This window comes from Rhincodon typus, chromosome 10, assembly GCF_021869965.1.
Source record: "Rhincodon typus isolate 14 chromosome 10, sRhiTyp1.1, whole genome shotgun sequence".
Lineage (NCBI taxonomy): Eukaryota > Metazoa > Chordata > Chondrichthyes > Orectolobiformes > Rhincodontidae > Rhincodon > Rhincodon typus.
The window spans coordinates 47,711,519-47,726,033 of record NC_063341.1 but is presented as its reverse complement, the minus strand read 5'-3'; the positions used below and the strand labels follow the sequence as shown (position 1 = coordinate 47,726,033).

Sequence of the window (14,515 nt, the reverse complement as noted above, 5' to 3'; positions counted from 1 at the left end):
AGGCCAAGCAGCATCAGAGGTGCAGGAAGGCTGACATTTCGGGCCTAATTTTCTGAAGAAGGGTCTAGGCCCGAAACGTCAGCCTTCCTGCTCCTCTGATGCTGCTTGGCCTGCTGTGTTCGTCCAGCTCTACACCTTGTTATCTCACATTTTATTCTGATTTAACTTTTGCCTGTTGAACAAATCGTAATTCAGTTTCCTTTGGAGACAAAGAGTTTCATTGTCTTTTCTAGGATGAAAAGACCCCGCAAGCCTGTTGTGGAGTGCCTTGAATTTAATTCATTCTGCTTTGTGATTTCTACATATGCTGTCTTGTGCTCTCTGTTAGTTGTATTACCATATGCACCACAGGTGAAATTTCAGATTCTGTGACAATCCTTGACACACGTCAGTCGTGTTGAAATTCCACCATCCACCAAAAGACTTGAGGTAAAGCTCAGTTGTGATCTTTTTCTTAAATGTTAGAACATCCTCCTTTACCGAAAGGCTGCATCTGAACAGGATCCTAGCTGACACAGCCAGAACACGTGATTAAGTGACAAATTACATTTCTTTGAAATAATTGTCCCCAAACTACTGGAAACATAAATTATCACATGCTATTTTGTTCTTTGTGCTATCGTTATACTGCATAATGGTGATGTGAAGTTTCTATTAAAACTTCCCCGAAATGTTGGTGTGGCAGAATACTGTCTTTCCTTTTCTGAGAATGTGTTAATGTCTATTTGTGAGGGAACTAGATTCGTCAGCCTTGGCCCATCTACCAATGGGTGTGATCTCCAGCACAGTTCCAACCAGCTGACATGAGAAGTACAGTAAAGCTTAGTTTTATTTAGAGCTTCATTGTTCAATAAGTAATATGCAGTCTAGAGATCACAAAAGATAATTGGACTCTACACTGAATTTGTTTTAAAATGATGGTCTGTCGCTGCTCACTTCTGTCATGTATGTTGGCTGTCAGCACTATATTGTCCGTCAACTCTCATATCAGTCACTGATGTTGGTCGAAGGAAAAAAAATCAGTTATCTCAGCAGTATTGTCATCTACTTATGATACAGTTGATCTCATGTGATGGACAGGAGCAAATGACTGATCTCTGCAACCTGAACTTTCGTAATTTCAAGACATCACTCATGCCTAAGAAGGAAATTCAGTTATTAAGTCAGTTGCAACTATGGCAGTGACGTCATGCAGATTAAATTAGCCGGTTCTGTCTTGGCCTGTTGAACAGTGTCTAAAGAATACTGATGTCTTCAGTTGTGCAGATTGCATCTGTATGTGCATGTCCAACTTGTCATGGAGGCTAATTTCATTTCCTGCTTTCAAATTAATTTTCTGTGCAGTAGATAAGCCTGCTGTTTAGCAAAATGCTTAGAGATTTACTAAAGTACGGTTGGCTGCCAGTGACAGATTTTTAACCCTACTGTATCCCAAGTAAGTGGTATGATTCTGCCTGAGTGTGTTAACTTTTATTCATTCGTTGTTACTAATTGTATGATTTTAAATCAATAATAGTGACTGGTGTAACAAAGTTACAGTACTCACAGCACTCTTGAGAGACCCTTGTTTTATCAGGGCCCTTTTTTAGGATCTCCAAGTTTGAATCCCATCAGTTTCAATTCTGCCCGTTCACAGTCCCAAAATGCCTCTGTAGGATTTTGTTTCTGACTTTGATGTAACTGACAAAAATATACTATCTCATCATGTCTTTCTCAATCATGATTTCCACCCATTGTCCAATTGGATTGAATTGTACTGACTTGGTTTCATTCTTATCTTTCATAATCTCAGAGTAGCATCAGAGTGCCACCTGCATTGATTTCTCCCCTACTCACACACTGTTACCTCTGGTGTCCTCATCTGTGACCGTTCATGGGTATGTCTGACTTACCAGCAGAGTATAACTATCAGATATTGAGCCACAGTGCTCTACTTGCTTTACAACTGGGTGATCTTGGCCACAGCGGCTGATATCTACTTGGAGTCATTTAATATCTTTAGTGTTCTGGTTGCCTGTTTCTAATGGGAGTTCAGGTCCACTGGAATTATTGAACCATGTAAACATGCCATTTGCCGCAGTTCATGGGAACTAAAACTTTGAAACAGTTTCGTTCCACTTTCTCATATTTTGCTATAGTGTTGCAGCTGATCTCTTAAGTGTTTATGCGATTTCGTTTTGAAAGTTATTTTTGAATCTGATGTCAGCACTGCATTCCACATCATCATAACAAAGTGCACATGAAAAGGATGTTTTCTCTTGAGTCAGTCCAGAACTAGGGGTCACTGTTTTAAAATAAGCTGTTGCTCGTTCAGGACAGATTGAGAAGAAACTCCATTCAGAGCACTGTGCTAACTTTGGAACTCAGCCTCAGAAGGCAGCGGTGGTGCGGTCATTGAATACGTTTAGGAGAGAGGTGGATAGATGCTTTAGACAGGGGAATCAAGACTTACCAGTGGTAAATGGGTATTTCAAATTTGAAATACAAACAAAGCCATGACCTGACTGAAGGCAGAGCAGATTTGATGAGCCAAATGATTTACTATGACCATATGCTTGCTGAGCAACCTTTTCCTCTTCGTATTGCCTCTGATTTTTGTTGTGTTCCCTTTTATATTACACATTAATCTGTTCTCATATGTTTTCTGGCACTCTTATTTCCTTTTCCAGTTATAATTTCCCATCTTCTGCTCCCTCCTCACTCAAACAGTAGTATTTCATTAGCCATTTTCCAGTTCTCTGGGACCTTCCCTGACTCCAGTGATTCTTGATAGATCACCACCAATGCCTCCACAATCTCCTCAGATATCTCCTTCAGAACCTGGGGTGTAGTCCATCTGGTCTGGATGATTTATCCACCTTCAGCTCCCCTGGAATTTTCTCCTTAGTGATGGCCACCATACTCACCTCTAGCCCCCAATTCTCTTGAAGTTCTGGTATGCTACTGGTGTGTTTCACTGTGAAGTCTGATGCAAAGTAGCCGTTCAGTTCCTCCACCATTTATTTGTTCGCTATTACTAATTATTCAGCGGTCCATTGTCCACTCTTGCCTCTCTCTTACCTTTTATATATCTAACATAAACTCTTGCAATTTTTTTAATGTTACTAGTTAACTTAGCATGATATTTCATCTTCTCCCCCCTTTATTGCATTTTTAGTTGTCTTCTGCTGGTTTTAAAGACTTCCCAATCCTCTGTCTTCCTGCTGATCAACACCACATTGTATGCCTTTTCTTTTGCTTTTATGCTGTTCCTGACTTCCCTTGTTAGACATGGATTGTTTTAATTTCACGTGTTGTGAATCCAGGGTAAGTGAGTCTGATTTACTCTGGCTTGCTATCCGTGTATCTATCCTCAGATCAAACAGAGGTATCTAGTCAGGCAACTAACTGGAGGCTGCTTTATGAACATTTCTAACCATGGAAGTGACCAGGTTACAGCATTTGCAGATTCACTGAACACAATGAAATCTATTGACCGGGGTATCAGTTCAAGATGTATTGCTGAAGACATGCAGAGGGTTTCGGCCCGAAACTTTGACTTTCCTGCCATCTGATCAGCGTGCTTTTCCAGCTCCACATTTACTGATGTGAGATAGTGACTTATTTTGTACTTAACTGTTAGCAGCTATCTGTCACCTGTCATGTTTGTAGCAAAAAGTGTCTCTCTTAATTTTTTCTTTTTTCCTACCTTTTCCCTCCACTTCCTCATGCTTCAAACTTCCTCATTCCATTTTGTCTTTCAGTTTTCTATCTCACATTTGGACTTAAGGTCTAGGTGAGCAATGAAAGATCTTACAGAGAGGTCATACATGCTGCATAGGAGGATGGTTGTGGTTGTTGGAGGTTAGTCATCTCAACTCCAGGACATCCCCGCCTGCTACATCAATTACCTTCCCTAATCATAAGGTCAGAAGTGGGGATGTTCGCTGATGATTGCACAATGTTCAGCCCCATTCGTGACTCCTCACATACAGAAGCAGTCCATGTTCAAATGCACCAAGATCTGGACAAATTCCGGGCTTGGGCTGACAAGTGGCAGTTAACATTTGTGCTACACAAATGCCAGGCAATGACCATCTCCAACAAGAGATCGTCTAATCACCACCCCTTGACACTTAATGGTGTTGCCATCACTGAATCCCTCACTATCAATATCCTGTGGGTTACCATTGACCAGAAAATCAATTGGACTCAACACATAAACACTGTGGCCGCAAGAGCAGGTTAGACGCTAGGAATAATGTAGCAAGTAACTCACCTCCTGGCTCTGAAAAGCCTGTCCACTACCTACAAGGCACAAGTCAGGAGAGTATTGGAAAACACTCCACTTGCCTGGATGGGTGCAGCCCCAACAACACTTGAATCTTGACACCATCCAGTACAATGCAACCCATTTGATTGACACCATTTCCACAAGCATTCAACCAAACTAATCTGTGCCAGTATCTATTCTCCTGAAATGCCTCTTGTCCAAATAGTAATTTCACCTTACTCTATAAAACTCAAACTCACCTAGTTTTCCCTTAAATGCATCTGTGTCATTTACTTCAAAAACTAAGTAAGATGGTTAGAAGTTTTGGCAAAGATCTGTAGCTCAGGTTATGGGTGAGGTTGTTGACTTCCTTGCCAAACTGGCTTCTTTTTGTCCAGACGTTTTGTCACCATGCTAGGTAACATCATCAGTGAGGTCTCCGATGAAGCTGTGTTGTTCTACTCCGCTTGGAATTTATACTGTTTGGTCTGTTATGGTGAGTCGTGTCATTTCCGGTTTAGTTCTGTATGGGTTTGTATATGGAGTGCAATTCTGTATGTTTGTTGATTGCATTATGTGTGGAGAACCATGCCTGTAGGAATTCCTGTGCATGTCTATGTTTCGCTTGGGCTACTATGGTTACATTGTCCCAGTTAAACTAGACTTGTGCCTCATGACACACTTCATCTTTAATGGTCAAGTATACAAACAGATCAATGGCACACGTACGGGGTCACCCATCTCCGGACACATCGCACAGGCAATTATTCAAAGACTAGAACACACTACCTTCCCCCGTGGATCCAGTACGTAGATGACACATTTGTCACTATTAAACGCAACAAACTAGAAGAGACCCACCACCTCGTCAACAACATATTCGCAGGGATTAAATTCATGAGAATTCACGAACAACAATCAGCTTCTGTTTCTGGACATCAGAGTTGAGTGTCTGACCAACGGGGAGTTCCAAACCTCCGTATACAGGAAAGCAACCCACATAGACCAAATCCTCAACTTCCACAGCAACTACCCCAATATCCACAAGGTTGTATTAGAACTCTATTTAAACCGGCCACCACTCACTGCAACACTCCAGATCTACGCAGGAAAGGGGAAGAGCACCTATACAAAATCTTCGCTATGAACGGATATCCCCACAACTTCATCCGCAGATGCCTGCTAAATAGACAACAACGGGAGGACACAGTATGCCCTAACACACTGGCCATACTGCCATACATCAAGAACTTATCAGAACTGACAACAAGACTCCTAAGACCGCTAGGAGTCATGATAGCACACAAGCCCACAGCCACTCTATGACAAACACTCACAAGGATTAAAGACTCCATTCCCATGACATGCAGAACCAACGTAGTTTACAAAATACCATGCAACAACTGCCACAAACATTACATCAGGCAGACAGGAAGGAAATTAGCCATCAGAACACATGAGCATCAGCTAGCAGCAAAACAGCACGACGACCTTTCCTTTATATCAGTACATTCAGACAATGAAGGCTATCAGTTTAACTGGGACAAGGCAACCATATAGTCCATGCCAAACATAGACACGCACGGGAATTCCTAGAGGCAATCAACAGACATGTAGAACTGGACCCCATCTACAAACCCATACAGAACAAAACCAGAAAATACACCACTCACCATAATAGACCAGACAGTGTAAATATCAAGCAGAGTAGAACAACATCGCTTCGCCAGAGACCTCACTGATAATGTTATCTAGCATAGTGACGAAATGTTTGAATGAAAACAAGCCAGCTCGGCGAGCAAGTAAATATAATGGTTTTCAACACTCTTTAGATAAAGAAGTTTCTCTGAATTCCTTATAGGATTGATTAATGACCAAGTTATATTTATGTTTCCTAGTTTTGAACAAATCGACTAGCCAAAGCAACATATCTACATCTCTTATGTCAAATCCTTTCAGAATTTTAAAAAGCTACATTCTGTAACCTCAGTCTTTTGTGGAGAAAAGAGTTCCAGCCTATAAAATCCCAAAATTTTTCAGCACTTCATAGGGCCATTCAGCCTCACCATTTAGACTGTGCTTTTTGAAATTTTAGACTTTGCTGAGAATTATACACTGTCTATGTTTAAGTCGCCCTTGTAAACCTTTTCGTACTTTTTCCAGTGCTCCCTTATTGGCTTTAGTGATTTGGAGAGAAGAATCATAGAATCCCTACAATGTGGAAACAGACCATTTGGCCCAACAAGTCCACACCGCCCCTCCGAAGAGCATCCCACCCAGACCCATTCCCCCTACCCCTGCATTTCCCATGTCTAACCCACGTAACCTAAACATCCCTGAACACTGGGCAATTTAGCATGGCCACTCCACCTAGCCTGCACATCTTTGGACTGTGGGAAGAAACCAGAGTACCCAGAGGAAACCCACGCAGACATGGTGGGAATGTGCAAGCCCCACACAGACAGTCGCCCAAGGCTGGAATCGAACCCAGGTGCCTGGCGCTGTGAGGCAGCAGTGCTAACCACTGAGCCCAATTTGTTTTTCGGATATTTTCCTATTGCATTGAGGATAAATAGTGATATAAACTGGTTGTGCTCAATCACCTAATTAAGAGTTGTATCTCTTGGGGTATTGCTAAGAGGAAAAGTCCTTCTGTTCTTCTCAAAATTTGGATAGAATTGATACCAGAGAAAGCTACTATTCCCATCCCATGCAACTGGTACTAGATCAGGAGTGGAGCACGTCACATGTTAACACAAATCATGATGAATCTTTTTGTTCCTCTCCTGCTCTGCCTGCCAATGACTGTCTTTTTACTACTTTCAGCATTTAAATGCCAGGAAGAGGGCACAATGCCTGAATCTAAACTTTGAAATTTGCAAAGGATATAATAAAAGACTCTAATTATCGCATTGTGGACTAGATTTGAACATGGGTCACAGTCGGAAGGTCTATGTCTTATTTGATGCATGATTCAGTTCCCAGACTTGCTTATTAAGGAACCAATGAACTGCTCGTGAATTTCTCATGACAAGTTGTTTCATAATGTATTATTTTCCTGCTGTGGTTAGCTGACTTGGCCCGTTAAAATGTTTAAGTAAGCATAGTTTAAGATCAATACAAATTTGTTGAGAGAAGATTTCACTTTGGAAGGGACTTGTCAAAGATATCTTCCATCACTTTGCTAATGGTTGAGAGCAGATTGATGGGATGATAATTAGCCAGGTTAGATTTTTCTTGCATAGTTTACATTTTTGTGCCTAGCACATGCATGGCTCGTGCAAGACATATACACATGAAATGTGGAAAATGAAGTCCTCTTAATAATGTACTCCTATAGACTTGAACACACTTATGACATAAGTGCTAGTTAATGTTCAGAAAAGTTACTGTAACATTTTTTTACAGAACAGAACTGTAAGAAACTGCTATCCAAATGGTTAAAACTTTAGCATTGATTCTATGGAATACAACTCCATTTCTAGAAGTCAAAACTTGCGTTCAAGTGTAAGTAGTAAAATAGCATTAATTAGCACAGGCCTCTAAGTAAGGTATTGCATTGGCATTGCATGTGATCATGTATTCACATGGATCGCTGTTTGAACTGGGATATAGATCAATCTCAGCACGCTTTTCATGGCCACTGTTTTATAAAAATTAAAGTTTCAAGTTATGAAAGGAACATAATTCTGCAGTGATTTTGTCCATTGTGAAATAATATTCTTTTATGCATGTTTTTGAGAGGGTAATATTGCTTAATTTGGATAGAATTATCTTGCAGTTATTTGGACAATACATAGCAGTGAAATGTTTAATGAGTTGAATTAACTTCATCTGTTATTTTCCTGGTAATTAGCCCTTGCATCATGATTTCCTGCTCCATTTCTCCATTGTTTTATTTCATTACTGAGGTTGATTCATGTAAGGCTGAAACTTTGTGATTCAGCAAAAAAACCTCTCAAATAGTTTTCTTATGATTCACTAAACCTCACTCAGTTGCAGTTTGTAATCAAGTACAGCGATTAGAAAGTTGAAACACCTTACGTTCCAATTCATATAATTGTGAGATTTCCAAATTTTGAGCTGCAGGGTTGCTTCTTTGTAGCTGAATCATATGACATATATTGATATGCTTTTATGTGCAATTTTTATATACCTCTGCAAGCAAATTCTACCCACAATGGCTTCAGAAGTGCTGCTTGTATTATGGTTGTTTTAATAAAGTGTGCATGAAGGCATCAGTACCTCTTGGGGGTATGATGACTTTGATGAAGGACTTGAGTTTCCTGCTCCTACATATGACATCTGAACTCCTAGTGTGTTGTTGCTGCCTCCTATCAGCCTGTCCATTATCTTGCTTGAAATGAGCCACATGTGAAAAATAGAGAGAGGTAATGTTCAATTCCTTTAGCCCAAATCACTTCCACATTCATGACCATAATCAAGCTTTTTTAAAAAAAATGCAGTTTTATTGTTGGATCATGTTTACAAATTGCAATTTTGAATTCGATTTAAAACCTAATTAAGCAAGTGGGAATGAAAAATAAGCAAGATTAAATGTTAAACCTCCAAAGTCTAGAATCTGAAGTCAAAAGTAGTCAAGTGAGTTCTAACATCAATATTTATTTGTAATTTAAAAATTAGTGCTTTGTGTGTCAAATTGTGAAGGGGCTTCCAAACATGGGACTTTAAAGTCTTGAGCTCTTTTGTTGCTGATAACTGTCATGTGATGTATGTTGTTAACTGATAAGCTTCTACGTGTGAATTAAACACTAGTTTTAAATTATCTGACAGTATAGTCTTGACTCTTGTAGAACAGAGAGACCCAGGGGTTCAGGTACACAGTTCATTGAAAGTTGCATCACAGCATGGTAAAGAAGGCGTATGGCATGCTTGCCTTAATTGCTCAGACCAAATACAGGAGTTGGGACATTTGTGTTGTTATTGTACAGGATGTTGGTGAGGCCACTTTTGGAGTACTGTGTGCAGTTTTGGTCGTTCTGGTATAGGAAGCATATTACCAAATTGGAGAAGGTACAGAAAAGATTATAAGGATGTTACCAAGAATGGAGTGTTTGAGGTATAAGAAGAGGCTGGATAAGCCGGGACTTCTTTCACTGGAGCATAGGACGTTGAGGGGTGACCTTATAGAGATTTATAAAATCATGAGGAGCATAGATAAGGTGAATAGCAAAGGTAAAGTGAATAGCAAAGGTCTTTTCCCTAGGGTGGGGGAGTTCAAAACTAGAAGGCATAATTTTAAGGTGAGAGGAGAAAGGTTTAAAGGGATCTGAGGGCTAACATTTTCACACAGAGGGTGTTTCACATGTGGAATGATCTGCCAGAGGAAGTGTTAGATGCAGGTACAGCTACAACATTTAAAAGACATTTAGATAGGTATATGAATAGGAAAAGATTTAGAGATGTTTAACAATTTTATGGAGAACAGGAGATGGATGAATTTGCATGATAATTAACTTCTAATGTCCTTTACACTTGATTTAGGTTTTCCCAAACAATGTCTAACTGTAGCTGACTTCATGAAAATATTAACAAGCAATGACTTTTTTCTATCGATTGTATTATTTCAAATCTGATTAATTATAGCTAAATAAAGCCATGTTTCCATAATGTTTGTACTGTATGATCAGTGTACTGTGGGATCTGATGCCAGCTGTATTTCTTTTGCAATATTTCTTTGGTAAGCATAACAGATTGTGTTACTTAAGTTGATCCAGTATATAAGATAACATCATTCTTTCAGTATCAATGCGCATGTTTAGGACTATACTTGATATAAAGTTAACCATATTTAAGCTAATAGCTGAGTGTTTGGGACATATAATTTGGACTTTGTCTCTTTTTTAGCTTAGACAGGAATGCTTAATATTATAGTTGATTGTAAGTTGCTGTGTGGGGTTAAGCATGTTTTCAGACTATTTGCCAAGCAGAATGTGAGAATTTCACAGAATCATGGTGCAGAAAGTGGCTAGTCAACCCATCACGTCTGCACTAGCTCTCTATGGTGGCAATCCCCTGCTTTATCTCCATAATCCTGTACATTGTTTCTATTTAAATAATCAGCCAATACCCTCTTGAATGCCTCAACTGAATCTGCTTCCACCCCATTTCCAGGCAGTGTATTCCATATCCTAATAACTTGCTGTGTGAAAACGGTTTTTCTCATCTTGCATTTGCTTATTTCTGTAAAACACTTCAAAACTGTGCCCTCTGGCCTTTTACAAGTTTCTGTCTATCTGCTCTATCCAAAACCACTTATAATTTTTAAAACTTTTATATCAAATCTCCTCTTGGTCTTCTCTACAGAGAATACTGTCCCAGCTTATCCAATCTATCCTCATAACTGAAGCTTCTCTTGTCTGGAAACATTCTTCTGCACTCTCCAATACATTCCTGTCCTTGCTAAAGTGTAGCGCCAGTCCTGTATACAGTACTGCAGCTGAAGTTTAACCTGCGTCCCATATAAGTTTAGCATAAATTCCCTGCTCTTGTACTCTATGCTCCCATTAATGAATCCTAGAATAGTGTTTGCTTTATGAATGCTGTACTTGTCCTGTCACCTTTTAATGATTTATGCACACACCCACCCAGATCTCTCTGCTGATGCACATCCTTTAGATTAATACCCTTTATTTTATACTGAGTTCTTATGTTCCTTGTATCATATGTCATCTCGCACTTCTCCACATTGAACTTCATTTACCATCTAATACACTCTCTATCTATTTATCAATGTTGTTTTGAATCTCAGCACTACCCTTCTCACAGTTTGCTATTCTCCCAATTTTTTTTTATCATATGAAAACTTTGAATGGCTCCCGGCACTGTAGAAAAAGACCAAGATCACATATGAATATATATATATATATTTTTAAGGCATGGTCACACAGAGCACATTGTAAAGGATGACTGACCAACAAGGGCGCACTAACCCCAGTGTTCATGTTTTGTGTTTTTTACAAGGTAACCCTTAATTTTGGAAGGATTTTTTGAAGCTTCAAGGGTTGCCATGATCTATGGTAATATAAATCATATAATTATAGAATCAAATAATTACCCTTTTTTAAAAAGAGTTGGAAGACAAATTTACTAAGAAATTGTCAACTAAGGTTTGGTGAAGTATTGATTAAAACATATATTGCGTAATTGTGAGTCAAAATTATGCACACTTAATGGATGAAAGCATTTAAGGGATTGAATTACTGACCTCCAGATTGAGTGCTGTGTGCATTCCTAATGTAATGTAGATAATGTATTTGAATTGACAGCTAAAGTGCTCTGTTATCCATATTATGTATGGTCAAATCTTGACACACAACTATTGGTTTCAGATTGCATTATTTCAAGAACAAGATGTAGGCAATGTCATTGAAATGCACAGCTGACAAAGCTCCTGTTAAATAGCATTCAGCTTCCAATGTAAGTGAAAAAATGTCACCATCTGTAGAGCCTTGAAATGTTCAGGATCCAGCTAATGATGATGATGAATTCGGAAATGAAATAGTAATAATCATGCATCATGTTTGTTACCTAGGGGAAATATGTTGTGCTTCAGAGCACAGCTGAAACATAAAGCATATTAAAAGCCTTGTGTCTCTTGTGATGCGTCAGCTTAATTTGGTTTCCTTTTGATTTAGTTTTCTGTTGTAGTTAGCTAGGGAATGATTGAATACCCTTTAGTCGAGTTGTGATTTGCATTTTTACTAATCTAAGTATATCATTGTAATTTATGATGCTGAAACACTAGATCAGAATTTAAATCTTTCACTTCTATGCATCCAGGCAAGGCATTGAAGACTTTCAGGACTTTACAGGCAATGCTGGTATAAAGAAATACCAGTACTGTTTTAAATTGGCAATAATCTGAGGTTACTCGCCTACATAATTGCAAGTTCTTGTATCGATAGCATTATTTATTGTAGATAAATTTTCAGTAGATTTGAATGGGAACTCTGGATTTCTACCTCCATTTTTGTTTCTTTCTTTTTCGCAAGGAATGTTTGTTTTTTTCCTTTAAGCCCCCTTTCATATTTTAGTTAATTGGGCTATGAAACTGAAGTATTAACTGAAATAAACCTTCCACCAAGGATGTTCACATAATGCTTTGTTTTATGACTTCTTCATGCTTGCATATTTGTAAATTATGTACAGCGTATTTTTTTGAAGCCTAGTAGTTTAAAACTAAATTGTTTTAAAACAAAAAATGAAACCTTTTAAAGGGAGGTGTCTAGGATGTAAAAAACAGAAATTCAGAGTCTATGTGTGATATTTGAAAGGTGAAGTTTACATATTATATACCAAGGCTTTCCAAAACGTGGGCTGCATTGGGAGCTGAAATACGACACAGCAATAAATGTTCTGAGTCGTGCATATTGCCTTTAAATTCTTGCATTATTTTGATGTGATGCCTACAGCCTAAGTGGCTGAACTTTGAGGCCTAATTCCTGTCCTGAAAAGCCCAGTGAAAGATTAGGTGCTATTTCCTCAAAAACCTTGCAAAATGGGAAAAGGGCACATGAATAAAGAAGTTATTTAATTTAATGGCAATAAAGAAGGTAATAAAATTGCACCAATGAAAGTGTTAGTTCTTGGTTTGCTGCTGCTGTGTTGTCATATTTTGAGGTGTTGGATTTATAAGCATGTACTCACTACCACCTAGTGGTACATCCTTGAATTTGTGCAATATGCAAGACTGCATGTGTAAAGCCTTTCTTTCTCTCTGGCACAAATCAATCAATACATGACATTTTCCTAAGAGATTGTTGAGAGTTCTTGCAGGCTGCAGTAAAGATATCCATAGATAATACAAATTAATGAAACATTCCTCATGGCAGATTTGAAACACTTGAATATCATATGTTTTTAATGGCTAAATTTAGATAATCTGTCCGTTTTCAATTCATTTCTTTTGCTACCAATTTGTGAATTTATTTTTAAATGTTGGACTAAACTCAATAGAATTGAGAGTTTGCTTGCACTTATAGTCATGGCTTGTTGGGAATTCAAGCTATTTATTTTCAGGAAAAAGTAGTGGTCAAGCGGATGAGTAGAGAAAGTGTGAGAAGTTAAACAAACATTTAATGAATTTGTGGAATTCTTAGTTCAACAGTGATTACGTGGTTGATATTGAAGCAGAGAGGAGGAGAAGTCATCTGATTAGATTATAATCATTGTGCCCAACAACGATCTGGAAGCATTTCAATATCTTTTCTCATTTCCATCCTAATGCTGTAGCATGATTTGTAAGTGAATGGTTTGTGCTACATTTTAAAAAAAAGGATTTATTAATAATCCAAATTCTATCACCATTGGATTGTGAGTCCTGCTTTCTGTCACGGTTTGTCATCCAAGACCATGACAGAGTTGAGCTTTAAGCTTACAGTGCCATGATGCCATTTTATTGTTCCTACTAGATCGGAATGTGACGTTTATACATGCCTCTCTTTTTAACTGAATTTGTATTGAACAGTGCTAAATTAAACTATTTGTTGAAATAATGTGCATCTTTTTGTGTTTATTTTGCAGAAAGAATTAAGTTTGCCACGAAAAGGAAGTTTGTAAGTATGCACTTATCATATTCAGAACTTTGTGATTGTGGTGCATCAAGAGTTTAAAGCTTTATTTTGTGAATTTTACACTCAAAGTTAAGACTGTTAATGCTGAAATTAAAACATGTTTCATTTCAAGCGTACAGGGCATGCATCAAACACCACCAGTTCAAGTGAAGAGCTTGTTTAAATGAGCAAAATGCCCTTTTCTCATTCTATGTTATGACCTTGCTGAATTGAAATTACAGTTTTCAATTTCCAACACCAGCTCTACTCCTTCACAATCCTCCATATTCTTGGTCTCACCATTTGTTATGGCCTCAAAGCTGGTTCCAAGACATTTCCTTTAGTGCCTAAATGGTTATTTTTGTTGCAAGTCTGCTTAATAAATTTTACTAGCCTACTTAACAGTGACGAATGATTGACTTAAGTGTGATTTGATATCGTTTATTTCACATCTGTGAATTTTGAACAGGTGGCATATGGGTTTTCTGTGTGTCTGAAGGGATTTAATGATTCACTCATAGGTATTTCTCTAGCCATGACGAATACTTTTTAAAACCAGTCTGAGTGTGTGATCGTGGAGGCTAATGGGAATTTGTTTACATTTGGGCGGGTTTGAGCAAACAGAGTAAGCAGTGTAAAATAACACAGTGTGGAGCTGGAGGAACACAGCAGGCCAGGCAGCATCAGA

General features: G+C 38.5%; 1 long non-coding RNA gene across 1 annotated transcript in view; it reads left to right on the top strand.

The window, feature by feature from the left end:
• The window catches only part of LOC125484200, a 201,303-nt gene that overhangs the window by 65,911 nt on the left and 120,877 nt on the right, over positions 1-14,515 (top strand). Inside the window, exon 2 of the long non-coding RNA XR_007263042.1 lies at positions 13,799-13,830. This is a non-coding gene — a long non-coding RNA (uncharacterized LOC125484200). The remainder of the gene's footprint in view (positions 1-13,798; positions 13,831-14,515) is intronic.